This window comes from Rhinolophus hipposideros, assembly GCF_964194185.1.
Source record: "Rhinolophus hipposideros genome assembly, chromosome: 20".
Classification (NCBI taxonomy): Eukaryota; Metazoa; Chordata; class Mammalia; order Chiroptera; family Rhinolophidae; genus Rhinolophus; species Rhinolophus hipposideros.
The window spans coordinates 51,384,287-51,398,686 of NC_138066.1; the positions used below are offsets into that span (position 1 = coordinate 51,384,287).

General features: G+C 58.3%; 1 protein-coding gene across 6 annotated transcripts in view; it reads right to left on the reverse strand.

Annotated features, from left to right (window-relative positions):
* Positions 1-14,400, reverse strand: part of RBFOX3 (RNA binding fox-1 homolog 3) — a 367,870-nt gene that overhangs the window by 242,619 nt on the left and 110,851 nt on the right. The window contains exon 1 of one of the 6 annotated variants that reach the window (XM_081029627.1): positions 11,412-11,539. The exons of the other annotated variants lie outside the window; for them this stretch is intronic. The gene's annotated coding sequence lies outside the window, so the exon portion shown is untranslated. Of the gene's footprint in view, positions 1-11,411; positions 11,540-14,400 lie in introns of those variants that run through there. 6 annotated transcript variants of the gene reach the window in all.

Below are 14,400 nucleotides of genomic sequence, written 5' to 3' on the forward strand. Positions count from 1 at the left end.
CGGCCGCTGGCTCGGGTCAGAGCACGGCGCTCAGAGCTCCGCCCGCGGGCTGGCTTTTGCCAGAAAGAAGGTGGGGAGCTGTCAAAGACCGGAGAGTGAGTGGCTGGTATCTGCCGCCAGAAGGACGGCCTGAAATGTCCCAGATCCAACAGGGAAGCGCTCTTTACAGCCAAGAATAAAAACTTCAAGTTTTTAACATAAATGTTAGCGCACGAAAACGAGGGCAGAATCCGGGGCCCAGATGACACACCCCAGGCCTGTGAAATGGAACCTGTGTAAACCACCAGATCTCGGGTCAACTGACCTGGGCAGCCTTCCCCGTTGTTCACGCCCCCACGCCCGTGTCCCCGCCCCCGGACACACAGGCTGTTCACGGTACGTGTGTCCTGTAAGGTCGCCTCAGACACTGAGTGTGTGAACGAACATGGCGCCATCACTCCTGGGCAAATACACGGTTGGGATCCTACGAGCCTCTGGTCACAGCACTTTTGTCAGCCCGTCCACACAGGGCCATCTCAGCCATTTTAAGTGTCCAGTCCAGTGGTAAGCAAGGGCACTCACAGTGTTGTGCAGGCGTCACCACTGTTTCCAGAACGTCTGCGTCTTCCCAAATGGAACCTCTGTCCCCACTAAACAACACCCCAAGCCCCCACCAGCCGCTGGCACCACCGTCCTACTTTCTCTCTATGGCTGGGCCTCCTCTGGGGACCCCGCACAAGTGGGGTCATGCAGTACTCGTCCGTCTGTGTCTGGCTGGTTTCACCGAGCATCTCGTCCCCGGGGTCCATCCATGCAGCGGGAGTCAGGATTCCTTTTGAGGGCTGAGTAATACTCCACCGTCTGGATGGACCACACTGTACGTCACCTGTCGATGGACACTTGGTTACCTGCACCTTTTAGCGCCTGTGAACACGGTGCTGTGAACACGGGTGTGCAGATATCTGAGCCCCTGCCCTCAGTTCTGCAGAAGTGGGATCACTGGTGGGGCGCTTTTTTCATAGAAATAAACGTCTACATGGAACGTCCCTTCTTGGGCCACCGAAGCCAGCCTGGCTCGCAGAGCAGCCACTCACGCCCGTGCCCCACGCCTGGGATGCCGGGGTCCTTGTGCGTCCACCGAAGCTCATGTCCATTTCTAAACAGTCACTCACGGCCCTTTTTCTGTGTGCAAACTGTTCGACCTAAAAACATGACCTTATTTGTTTGAAGTGGAAATAAAGGACAATTAACTTGTTATGCTCCCCACTTCCCACGCATGCTGGAATCAAATGCCCGCGTCCCAGATGTGGAGGGAACGGATTTGTTTACTGATGAGGAACCAGAGAGATGCCCTTAGGCAGGGGAAGGAAAAAAATTAAAAAACAAACGCAGTACAAGCTTTCAAAGGTGGCTAACTGACACCCAGCACCTCCTCTCGGTAAGACAAGTAGGTGGGTAGGACTAGCCCACGACGTGCAGGGCAGGCTCCCTACACTTCTGTACTTGACGCTTAACTCGGTAAACCCACGAAAGACGTTGTTAAGTAAAACACTGAGAACACGGAGCTTCGGGCCTTCCTCTTGCTTCCCCCACACACATTAATTAACCTGCCTTGTTGTTCTCCCACCCAGCGATCCCTCCATGTCACCATACAGCTCGTCCTGGACCTGACGGTGTGGGTGAGGCCACCAAGCTCTCCTGTTGGAGCACTGCTTCCCCAGAGACAGCAGGACACTCAGGTACAACCCAGGCATGGCTGCCTCCGCCCCCACCCCAGGCCGCCCCCTGCCCTTTGGTTCCCTGGTCTCCGGGCCAGGACTCCTCTGCCACATCCCCACCCCGTCCCAACTTCTAGGTCTCAGGTCAACTGACCTGGACAGCCTCCCCACGACAAATGTCCAGGCGTGGCCTGGAGTGTTCATGCCCCCCGTGTCCCCACCCCTCGACAGTGGGCGTGGCCATGTGACTTGCTGTGACCCGTGGGAGGTTAGCAGATGCAAACAGAGGCCCTTAGGTACGTGTGTTGGGTTTGTGGCCCTGCCACGGCCAGGAGAAGAGCTCCCTGGGGAGCTGCTGACCGTCAGTCAACATGGAATGAGCCCACATGAGCAGGCTGAAGCCACCTCCGAGCCAGGAGCCAGGCTCGGCCAACCCACAGCTCGAGGCAGAAGCACCTGCCGAGCCCACGCAGCCGCCTGCAGACACGAGCAGGAAGCCAGCCATTCTCGTTACTCCTGCAGTTACATACACTCCAGACGGTCCTCGCTGACCATGAACTAGCAAGGGCTGAAGCATCACACAACATTCCCGTGGGCCTGTCCAGACGGCAGCCCACTTTCTGTGTGTCCCTGCTTCGGGGCGCCTCACTGAAGGCACGTGGTTGATTCGTGCACACCGACTGGCCAGCAGCACTCACTCGGCCTGACGCTGCCTGACACTCACGCTTGCTCCGTGGGGCCCGCCTCAGCCTGCTTGCAGTTGGGCGCACCGAAAGCACGTCATTGCTGCACCGGGGGCCGTATTAACCAGCCCATCACCAACAAAAAGCACACAAGTGCGAGAACTGTGGCCACATGGCCCACCTGCTCCCAGCACGAGCCAACACAAGAAGGCAGAGCCGTCCCCTGGTCCCACCCAAGGCGGCAGCACCGGCATCGGACAAGGCAGAATTTTGCTACTCTGCGCGTGTCCACGCCTTCTGCAAATAATGAGGCCCAACTGTAAGCTTTCATTTTAAGCCACTGACTGATGGGGTCGTTGGTCACGCAGCAAGAACCGACTGCTACAAAGCTGGGAGCCTGGGGGGCCGGGCCCCCACCTACCCAGATGGGAAATCTGTTGCACACACGAGGACAGGCTGAAGTCAACAAATCGGGCTTCTGCAGATTCTCCACCAGGGTAAAACTCCCAACATTCACGTCACGGGTGGAACTAAAACCCCGCCACCCCTCTTCCAGGCATCTTGCCTCCTGCGCCCCTAAACGTGCCAGCTGAGTGACGCATGTCCATGGCTTCCAGGCAGGTCCGAGCATGGCCAGAGAACGCAAAGGCACGTTCCTATCCTCGAGGGCTTTCAACAGCCTCGGTGTTGCCTTGACAACTAGAGGAGGATCTTGGTAGCTGCTCTCCTGCCCATCAGTGGGGTTGCTGTTGCAGGTTTTAGTATTTGGGGGTCAGGAGTGGGGCGCACATCAGCATGCCAGGCAGGGCCTCGTCATAGGATGTCGACCAAGCTGCCTATTACTTACCTCAGAACCAAATCTGCCTGCCAAAAGCAAACGCTTCAGTGCTGACAGAGACTGGGGAGAGGCGTCTTGCCACAGGCAGTCAGACCGACAGTGGAACCGGGTTAACTTTTGGACAATGTGGAATCAGAAACGCAGTAAGCAGTCAGCCCCGTGCATTCAGAAATTACAAACCTGGTCAGAGCCAACAGAAGGGCACTGAAGCCTGCAGCTTTGCAGACCAGCCCACAGAAGATTAACGGCTCAGTCCCATGGTCACGAGCTCTGTTCCTGTCTGACGCTCTCGGGAATACCCAGGCTGGATGAAACTGGGAATAGCATGACAGCTCCCGGCTGCCTTTGGCACCCCTGGTTCTGGCTGTCTGACTTTGCCCAGGGGATTAGCCAAAGGGCCAAAGGGCCCAGAGTCCTTCTGTATCTTACTTAGGAAAGAGCGGATTAAATTCACGTTGCTTCAAATCCATATTAATCTGAACTTGAGGGAGACCTGTATCTTATTGATGGGGAGCTAACTGTTTCTTCAGAGATGGGCTTTGGGGCTGTGGGACTCAGAGAATGACTGTGTCTGCTCCAAGCAGCCTCTGGTCCACGCAAGTGAGAAATGCGCGTTCTAACTGGAAAAGCACCTATATCCATGTACAAAAATACCAAGGCAGGTGACACCTCTGGAAACGTAAGTTTCCCTTAAGCAAAAAGAAAGCATGTGCACTTCATGGTCCCCAAAGGCCCCCCAGGTTTTATCCGACCTCAGACCCCACAGCCGGCTTCCTTCATACCAGTATTTCCCACCTGGAGAGGTGTGGGGTGAAATCTTGAACATAACTGGACTCTGCAAGGGGGCCATTCCCTGCTCCCCAGGGCTGGGAGCACAGGGGGGAGGAGACACCTTCCTTGGGAGACTCGTGTGGGTAAGACACCCCCTGCCTTTGACCTTCTCCCCCAGCCACCTGAAGAAACTGGCTTAGCTCATAACCCCTGTCGCCCTGGAGATGGCGTATCACAGAGGATTCGAGCTTGGCTCAGCCACACGTGGGCTTGTGACCTGCGGACACTGGCTTCCCCTGACTGTGCCCCACTTCACCTCTCTGTAGAGGAAGGATGACAACAGAACTCACCTCATCAGGGTGGCTATGGCTTAAATGAGTCAATTCAAGGAAAGTGCTCGGCGCAGTACCAAGCACACAGTAGGTACGACACTGGCCATCGTGCCCAGGTCCCTCGGGCTCTGCTCGGTGGCAGTGGCCACATTAGCTCGTGGCTGTTTCCGTCCTCTCTGCACAGGCAGTTCCATGTCACAGCACGCGGCTCATCCCTGAAGCCTTCAAATCCCGAGTGCCTTCCCTCTGCCACCGTGCACGTCCCCAGCCACCTCCTCCCACGCCCCGGCTCTGTGTACTCAGGGAATGCAAAACAATTTTAACATTGTTCTAAGCCAAACATAATTAGGAAGGTAAATCTATGACAACAGCTAAATCACATAATGCATTCTGAACCCACAGAAATGTCACTCGTGGTCTCGGATGTTCGAAAGCACAAAAGTGACAATCACGCTTTCCCTTGCTGTCCCCCCTCCCAGCACCCTCCCCAACAGCCTGGCTCCTGGCTTCCCTGGGGCCAACACAGAGCTCTCCATGCCGGGCAGGTACACACAGCGGGTAGGTTCTCCTAGGAATGTGGGCAACTGCTCCCACAGCAGGTTTCTGGGCACCTGCCACGTGCCAGCACTGCTAAGACGCAAGGGGAACAGTGCTGCCCAAGGACGACCCGCTCGGGGGCAGGCAGATCCCTCAGCAGCTGCCCCGAGGCCACAAAACAGCCTCTGTGCGGGGCAGAAGGGAGGGGGAGCTTACTCTGACATGTGCGTGTGGGCTGTATGCACGCGTGTGTGTGGCCAAGCAGAGGGGAGTCCCTGGATGTGTCTAGAGGCAGAGCAGGGTCAGAGAGAGGGCCAGGGAGACGTACAGACAAGGGGGCAGGGGGCACCCTCACAGTCCAGCCTCTGGCCTGATTCGCAGCTGCTGGTCCATTTGTGAAGGTCAAGTTCCCCAGCTCGCTTTGCTGCCTCCCCACCCTCCCCCCACACACACTCTATCCAGGTCCTAGTGATGCTTTTGTCTTCTGGGGGGCCGGGGGTAAAAGAAGGGGGACCCTGTCGGTTCTACCCTTCGGGGATCAACTCTATTAGAAAACGGAGGCCCAGACCACCATGTCTACACTGAGGTTGTTTGTCCTTGTGACTTCCAACCCCAGGCTGGCCTGGCTCCCCTTCTTAATAGGGACATTTGGAGGCTAAGGGTATTTGAGCCCCCTGCCCTCCCAATTTCCCACACCTCCCTTCTCCCCTCCCCGCCAGGCAGACCTCCCTGGAGTCAGGGCAGCCCTGTCCCCAGAGGTCCGACATGACTCAGTGGGTTCCTAAGGCCTAGGAGGCGGCTGGCCTTGACTGACAGCTGCCCACGTGAGCACCGTTCATTCGAGGCTCCTCCCGGGGGTTGGGGTGGCTCTGTCCACCCCGCAGCTCCCTTTTCTCCCGGGACTCCTCCAGAATCATAAAGAGATGACTAAATAAATAATGAGTGCAGGGAGGCTGTGCCGGGGCAGGAAAGCCCACAGCACCCCTGAGCAGAAGCTGCCAATCACTGTCACCCCCGTCACGCGGCCCCAACACCCAGCTCTGGGGTCACAGAGGGCTGGTTTGTGGCGGCCTCCTGGGCGGTGCTGCGTCAGGGGACCTCATCCCAAACACCAGGCGTGGCGTGCGGGGGCCCAGAGAGGCTGTCTGTGTGGTGGCACCTGCCCCTTCTCCCTGCAATCAGATTCCAGGTCGTATGGTCATTCATCCCCTAGGGAGCTCATCACCTGTTTCTCTCTGGCAGCCATGACTGTTACCCATATTTCCTCCAGAAGGGCAGGCTCTGGCCGCAGGAACAGAGGGCGGAGAGCACGGGGTGGGAGGGAGTTTGGAGGGCAGGGCCTGGACCTGGCCCTGGGCGGGCAGAGGAAACGAGCACAGGGCTGGGCTCCTGGGTGCTCAGTATTCAGTGTGTCTGCAGTTGGGGTAGGGAGCTGGGAAATCTCTTTCTTCCCCCGGCTTCTTTGCCAATTCCCCAGTTCCCATGATTTTAATTTTACGGTTCACATTTTCTCCCAGCAGAAGCCCGAGATGACAAGGTAGAAAGTCTGCCTTGATTAACTGTCCCTCTGGCGCCGAGGCAGGGCCCGTGTGATAAATAGCAAGAATAAAGCGGAGAGAGACGTGTGGCAGGCAGTCCCAGGCCCGGCCGTAAATCCCGGCTCTGATGGGCCTGAGATGAGTGGGTTATTGTACGGAGGGGGGAGTGTGGCTGCAAGCAGAGCCGCACACAGGGCCCCTCCCCCCGGCCCAGCCCCCACCCGCTCCCGTGCAGTGGATATCCCTTAAGTAAGACAGAGGAGGATGTGTGATCGTGCCATTGATTTTTAATAAAAGCAGGTAACATGCTGCAAATCTGGCAGTTATTTCATTTCTCCTCTCCTTTGCCCAGATGTCCAGTAACCTCCCCCACGGGCTCCGTCCAGTGGGCAGTGGCAATGAGCAATGTCATCAGGGGATGAGCCCGGGGTTTTGAGAGGTTTCCAGGAGGTGTGGGCTCTTTCCTCTTCACACAAGTGCACACAAACATGCAGTGCACATAACAGCATGCATACAAGTGTGTGGGCACGTGTGCACACGTGAGTACATGCGCACACACAGCACACTGCGTGTACACGTGCACATGTGCACGCTCACACTGCGCACACAAATGTACACACACGTACACATGCCTGACTACCCAGCAAGCAGGGACAAGCCGAGCCTGAGCTCTCCTCCAGACCTAACTCTTTAGTCTCTGGTGACCTTGAGTCTGACATCAATACGCTGGAGTGTTCCAGAAGTGGGAAAGGCATGTCTGTGAGGACAGGAAAGCAGGCGCCACATGAGGAAAGGAGGACAAAGGGAAAGGCTCAGAGGACTGGGAAGCCTGAGCCTGAGCACCCCAGACGGGCTCCCCCCACCCCAGTACGGCTGGACACCGCCCACGCCCCCCACCAGCCACAAGCAGCCCCCCTGTGGGTCTCTGCCAGCGTTGCTGGAATTCCTGGGTGTAGCTAAGGCTGTGCCTGATTTACCGCTGGAGTGGGTCGTGCTGTTCACCTGCTATCACGGGTTAATAACATCCAGCTGAGCTGGAGGAACAACAGTGAGCTGGGGTGAACGAGCCTTGCGGGACCAGGGTTCCCAATGTCTTCAGAGCATCTTACAAATGGCCTCCTTTTTTGTCACATTTCCTGTCCCCTGTGACTCTGGAGAGGTGGTGCCATGATCCCCATCTCATAAACAAGTGGCCTGAGAAGCGGGCACTTGTTCAGGGCACACCAGCCTGGGCCAGCCCTCCCTGCCACACCTGGAACCTTCTGCCTAGGCTGGAAGCTCCCTCCTGGACCTTCATTACCTGCCTTCCTCAGGGGACTCCATCCTAACCGAGGAAGCTGCAGTAACTCACACGTGGTCTCTGGCCCGTGCTGCCCCACACCCCACATGGACACGGTGTAGCCGGGAGGCTGACCTCTGCCTGCTGCTCTTGTCCCCACAGCACAGCCCCCTGCTGGAGCCCAGCCCTGTGGACGGCAGGGGCAGGGCCAACCGTCAGCCAAGGGTCTTCCTCCCTCAAAGCCTCCTGCTCTCCCACCACCCAGAAGAGGGGCCTTGAAACCTCTCCTATAAAGTGAGCTGAGACGATTCGAGGCGTCTCCAGTGGGCCACAGCTGGGGCAAAGGCTGGGAATGTCCCCACAGCCAGATGAACAGTCTGGGGCACGACAAAGTCTGGGGTGGCCGGCCTGAATGTCATGCATGTGGGGTGCATTTCAGGTCTGGTTTGCCCCCAGGGGACGCTGGGCAACACCTAGAGACATTTCCCGTGGTCACAACTGGGGGATTCTGCCAGCACCCAGTGGGTATAGGCCAGCGACGCTGCTAAACATCGTACAACACACAGGACAGCCTCCCACACTAAGAACTCTGGCTCCAGTGTCAGCAGGGCAGATGCTTTGCAGGCTGCCCTGGGGGGGTGACGGCTCCCAGGAGGCCTGCCCCCCCAATCACCTGGCCAACCGCCCCCGTCCAGAGCCTGCGGGGCCAGGACAACACTGCCTCCCTCGGCTATCCCAGGACTCTGGAGGACACAGGTTTCCACACTTCCAGAAAGTTCCAGAGGCCCCTCTCCCAGCTCCAAGCCCAGGACATGTCTCCCTATGGCAGTTCCCTGGTCAGAGTCACAGGCCAGGTGAGGGGTGGTGTGGTCCCCCCTGGGGTCCCATACCCCCGACACCCAAGGCCAAAGCCCCCCTTGGGTGAGGGCTGGGCCGTTTGGCCTGGGCCCCCCGTCAGACACCTCCCTTCCGTCCCGACATCGTCCCTGAGCGGGCTTGGCTGCGGGGCCACCACCTTCCACACGTGCGGTGAGAGTGTGCATTTGTCAGCAGGGAGCACCTGGAGCAGAGCTGTCTCTGTCACCTACTGCCGGCTGGTCTCCTTTCCTCAATCTGTCGAAGCCTCTGACAGGGGACGCAGCCCGGCTTCGGCTTCTGAGAGGCCCTCGAGTAAATCTCAGGGCTCGAGGTCCCAGCCACAGCAAAATTCAACTTCCAGCTCGTCCACCAACAAACACGCCACAAATGCTCACTGCCCAGGCCGGTGGCTGGCACTGCGGAAGCACAGAGGTCGTGCCAGCACTGTTACTCCCCCGTCCGCTGGAGCCAGGCAGGTGCTGACGTGTATCCCCATTTTACAGAAGGACCAGCTGAGGTGCAGAGAAGTTGGGAGGCTGCCTGAGAGCCATCAGGGGGTGAAGGGCTCCCACACAGGACGGCGTGTCCCCAGCCTGGTTCAGCCACAGTCCTGACTCCCCTCCTCCAACTTGGGGTTTCCTTGCAGGAGTGGGGAAGTGCTTGGGGGGCTCCTGCTCTCTAGTCTGCTCTCTGCTGCCCATTTGAGTGCTGCTCCACAAAGCTGACTGCAGCCATGGCCCTGCCAGTAGTCAGGCGCAGCTAGAAGAAGGGGGCCGGGTGCTGGCGGGGGGGGCACAACTGGGACAGGGGAACCAAAACTGAAACCGCTGGACATTTCAGTAAGTTGAATTATGTCCAAGTGATACCCCTGGAATCTGAGACCGTGAGCTCATTTGGGGAGAAGGGTCTTTGCACATGTACTTAAGATACTGAAGATGAGACCACCCGGGATTAGGCTGGACCTGAAATGCGATGACCGATTCTTTACAAGAATCAGGAGGAAGCGGAACAGAGAGGAAGGCCATGTGATGGCAGAGGCAGAGCCGGGGGAGATGCTGCCACCAGCCGAGGAAGCTGGAAGAGACAGGAAGACACCACCCGCACCCCAAAGCCTTCAGAGGCCTCGAGCTTGCACTTCCTTCCGGGCTCCAGAACCGTGAGACAATAACTTCCTGTTGTTCTGAACCCCCAGTCCGTAGTTATGTTTTATGGAAGCCCCGCGACACTCGAACAGGTATTTTCAAGGACGGTGGTGAGGGGCTTCCACTGAAGAGTTCCCAGGGCAGGGTCAGTACCAGGAGCCTGGTCTTCCCACAGGCGGGCACACAGCCCAGCCGCCCCTCCCCGGCTGGAGGGCAGCCCCCAGGAAGCCCTCACAGAGGCTCCCTGGGGGCGATGGGAGGCCCTGACTTGGCCCGGGTTGGCCCTCTGACAGCAGCGTGTTACTTTGCCGGCCCTGCTCCCACTGGCTCACTCTCGCGTCCGCCTGCCTCACCCCCTGGGTTGATTCTGCTTTGCCGATGGTTGGGGAGTAGGCCCCTCTGCCAGTGGGAGGGGCGGAAAGCAAGCAACCCCCCCATACTGGTCCCACGCTGGGAGGCCAGGAGCAGGGTCCAGGCTCGGTTTCCGGCTCCCAACACCCCCCACCCCATCACTCCAGCCCAATTCGATGGACAAAAGCCATTTACAAACCTCCAATGTCTTCCACCTGAGATGTTTCAAAATTTTGCGTAATTGCCAATTAAGATGAGTTTCTGTCATTCAGTGATGAGTGAGTATTCCTACATGCACGTGAACACACACACCTGTTGGATTTCGCCATCCATAGACCCTACAGAGCATTTCCCTGGGTGGCAACGCCTGCTGGGTGCTGGGCGTGCACTCGTGTGAGCACACACAGCCTCACACATTTGAACAGGCAGCCAAATGTGTGGCTGGGCCGGCGTGGATCGGGGGTCAGGTCAGGATGGTCTGTGCCACCCCTGCCATACTCAGCAGGGTCAGCCCGCCTGTTAATTACTCACTCAGTAGGCTAATCACAGCTGTCTCGATTCCCACGGGGGGAAGAAGTTAGGCAGTGCAATGACAGGGCCAAAATGCAGCCAACGGGCCTGCAGAAAGGCAGAGCGAGAGCGACAGGGAGAGGGCGGGGAGTTTCTAAAACCTACACGGGCACTCACAATAAAACGGAAGGGTGCGTGTGCAGGAACACTCAAGCCCAGTCACTCAGGTGTGAGGGGGCTGAGAGCCCACAGTGTGCAGACCTGCTGGCACGCTCACGCCCTCCTCCGGGCACGGAGGGAAAAGCCACTTCGCCTCCCTTCCCAGGCTGTGGAAGGAGAGACTTTGGCTACAGGGAGATGAAGGGGAGGGGACCCACAGAGGCTGCAGGAAAAGGAAGGGGCCATCCCAAGATACTACCATGGCTGTGGGTACTGGGATGGGGACTCCAGGGCCATGAGTCAGCAAACATTCCAAGAGGAATTCCAAGTTCACCCACATCTATGGCGCCAAGGAAGAGGAGGACGGGAGAAGAACTGTTAGCAACTCGCCATGACCCAGGCACCAGCTGTCAAGACAGGACCTTTTCACCCACACGAAGGCGGCAGAGACGCACCAGGGAAATAGCTGTTTTTAGGTGTGACCAAGACTAGTCCCAAATGCCTATGTCCAAAAAGACAGATCCAAAGAGGAGGGAAAAAGCAAACCCTGGCCTAAGAAACAAATTAGAGCAGCAGAACCCACTTTTAGAAAAGCACGAAGCACGCTCTGCTCAGTGAGGGCTGGTGGCCTTCGGTCAGCAGCTGGTGCCACGTCCTCTTCCGAGAGCAGACAGAACAGGCTCCCCGCCCCACGCGCGGGCCCACTGCTCACTCACAGCCATGTCTGCTCCCCGAAGTTCGCGGCTGCAGCTGCACCGGCCCGCCCTTCCTGCTGCCTGCCTCCCGTCAGTAGGACTCTGCTGTCCAAGTGCACAATTAGGGGACGTATTGAGGAATCATTGGCGAGAAAGTAAATCTCAACACCTGGTAGTTAATGAGAGAAAAAGATACGAGGAAATTTGGTTTGAGGTGTTTCATGCTAATTTACTCGGCTCAGTCAAGTGCAACGCTGACCTCTGGGACGGTCAGTGTGGGTAACAGTCGTCACCCCTGCTTGCTGAGGCCAGAAGACAAGCATGCCAGCACTGCAGAGGTGTCATCCTGGGCATGGGGAGGAAGCGGGCCAAGTCTGTGTTCAAATCCTCCAGGAGACAGACCTTCTCAGCTGGACTGCCACTCACCCAGGCAGCCTGAATCACGGGGCATGGCCCATGGATCAAAACCCGTGAGAGGAAAATCACTGCTAGCAAATGGGGACGCTGGGAGCCACGGCAGTAAAGATGCCCGCGAGTCCACGTCAGCTCGCTGCTCACTGGCATGAGATCCTGGGCAAGCTGTTCCATCTCCCCGACCTCCCATCCCGTCACCTGGAAAACGGTGACGAGGATGGATGGCACCTGGCCCTCAGACTGCCGTGAGGTTAAATGGTACATAAGCCCGGGTACGATGCCGGACACACAGTAAGTGACTAACAAACAGAGCTGCTTCCGGATGCCTTCCTCCATGCCCAAGGTCCCTCCCATCCAGCAGGGGCCACGTCACGGACACCGGGCGGCTGGTGGAGGAGAAGCTGCACTGGGCCTGGAAGGGTGGGCAGAGTGTGGACTGGCTGAAATTCAGGAACTGGACGTTGGTGAAAGAAGCTCAGAGGGGCAAACGGTATGCTTTGAAGAAACGAGGAGAGCAGGTTCCGACAGATTTGAGTCTGCGCCTCCCAAGAGGCAGGGAGTGAACATTTTAGGAGCAAGACTGAGCGCAGATGGTCAGTCGAAAGTGTCGGGTGGGCCTTGTGCTGTCCGCATCCTCAGTGGTCAGGATGGAAGGCAACGACAGCATCTGCACAGGGCGGCCGCAACAGCACAGGAGCAGCAGGAGGGAGCCCTGGCAAGCTGCTGGCGCTCGGCCGTCTCAGGGCAGATGGCCGCTCGGAACCGGACACAGGTGTGAGCAGTACTCAGGGCTCTGTCTGCTGAGTCACGTCCCCCCTGCACTGCCCTCCCCAGGGACGTGCCGCTGAGAGCAGGTTGCTGCATGCTCGAGGTCTCAGTTGTGCCATCTATAAAATGGGGCGATAACAGGATTCCCACTGGGGTTGCTTTCAGGGCCCAATGAGTCAGTATCTGCAACAGCCCCCAGTCCACGGTCAGAGCAGCGTTTTGTTTACTAAAATGACACAGTCAGCAGAGGAGGCACAGTCAGACATGTGGCACTACAAATCCAGAAGAAGGCAGCTGGCTCGGCCAGGCCCCGCTGGCCACACACCGCGTGCAGAGTGGTGTCCGGAGAACAAACCACTTCCTGGCCTCCTGGGCAGGCGGGCAGGCGTCTCCTGTGATAGGATGAGCAGGGCGGGTGCTGAGGCACCTTGGCAGGACACCGCAGGCCCCAGGGGCCGGCTCTGCCCGCCCATCACAGCCATGGCACAGGGCACGCCTTCTCCCCACCTCTTGGGATGGTCTAAGGGAAGGTGGTGGGAGGCAGAGACATTGGAAAGAACAGAGCGAGACCAGGAGAGGTGGAAGGCTGCGGCTTTGGCCCTGCGTCGCTGCCGAGGTCAGGGGAGAAGGTGAGATTGCACAAGTACCACGTGGAGGCGTGTGGTGTGTGCGGAACTGTGCGGACATGTGGGGCTTTTCATGCACTGGCGGTGGCACCTGAGACGGCCTATAGGATGGCAGAACCCAGCCCCTGGGAACTGAGTCTGCTCTCGTCCCTGTTCTCCACCAGCCAAGCAGTTTGGGGTCCCCATCATAGCTGCCATTAGCTGCTGTGTGCAGGGTGCCAAGGGAGCAAGCAACCCACACTGCAATAAGCAGGAAGATGCGGGCGGGCACCAGGGCCCCAGGCTGAGGCTTTCCAGCTCTCGCCTCCGGGAGAGACAGCGTCTGCCCCGTGACTGTTCCCAAGACCCATTGGGAGGGGGAGGACAGGCTCCCAGAGCCTGGTCATTGCAGGAGCACATACACATCTGCACACACCTACACACAACCCCACACATCCACACACACCTGCAAAGTCTGCACACACCCACTGAGACTCCTGCATACATTCATGTGCCCCCACACATTGGCACACGTCTGAACACATCCACATACCTACACACATCCACACATGCCCCACACAAGCCGCCAAAGCAGCCCACAGGCCCGGCCAGCTCAAGGGGCTCTCGGGGACAGTGGCATTACCTCTGCGGGGCCCAGCATTTGGAGGCCGGCTGTTAGTGGGAAAGGGCTGGTGTTCTTCCCCAGCAAGGGGGGTGCAGGGCCACCTACTAGAGATGCAGCCGTGCTGGCCACTCAGGGCTCAGCCTCCACTCGCCCTTTAATGCCAGACCCCGTGCTTCTCCAGGAAGCAGGAGTCCTGGGGCTCGGTGTGGTCAGAGCTCGGAGGGGTTGGTGGAGGGGGCAGTGCCTGCCAGAGAGAAAGGGTGCCAAGGAGCAGACGGTGCTCCCGGCAGGAGGACACTGGATGGGGCGTGGGGTAACCACAGGGCTGGCCCGTGTTCCTGGGGAGGTCACACCCACCGCCCCCCCACCCCCCAGAGACTTCCAGGCTTCTCCCACAAGGGCCACATTCCCAAAGGCTGAGACGGAGGCGCCTCACACATGGCAGGTGTGGGACTCCTGCTCCCTGAAGGTGTCACCTGGGATTACAGAGGAGGGGGGCTTAAGGGTTAGGGTTAGGGGATTCGAGGTCACAGTTTTATTTCCTCATTCAACAACCACGTTTTGGGCGCTAGAAATCTCCCTCAACATTTTGACTCTT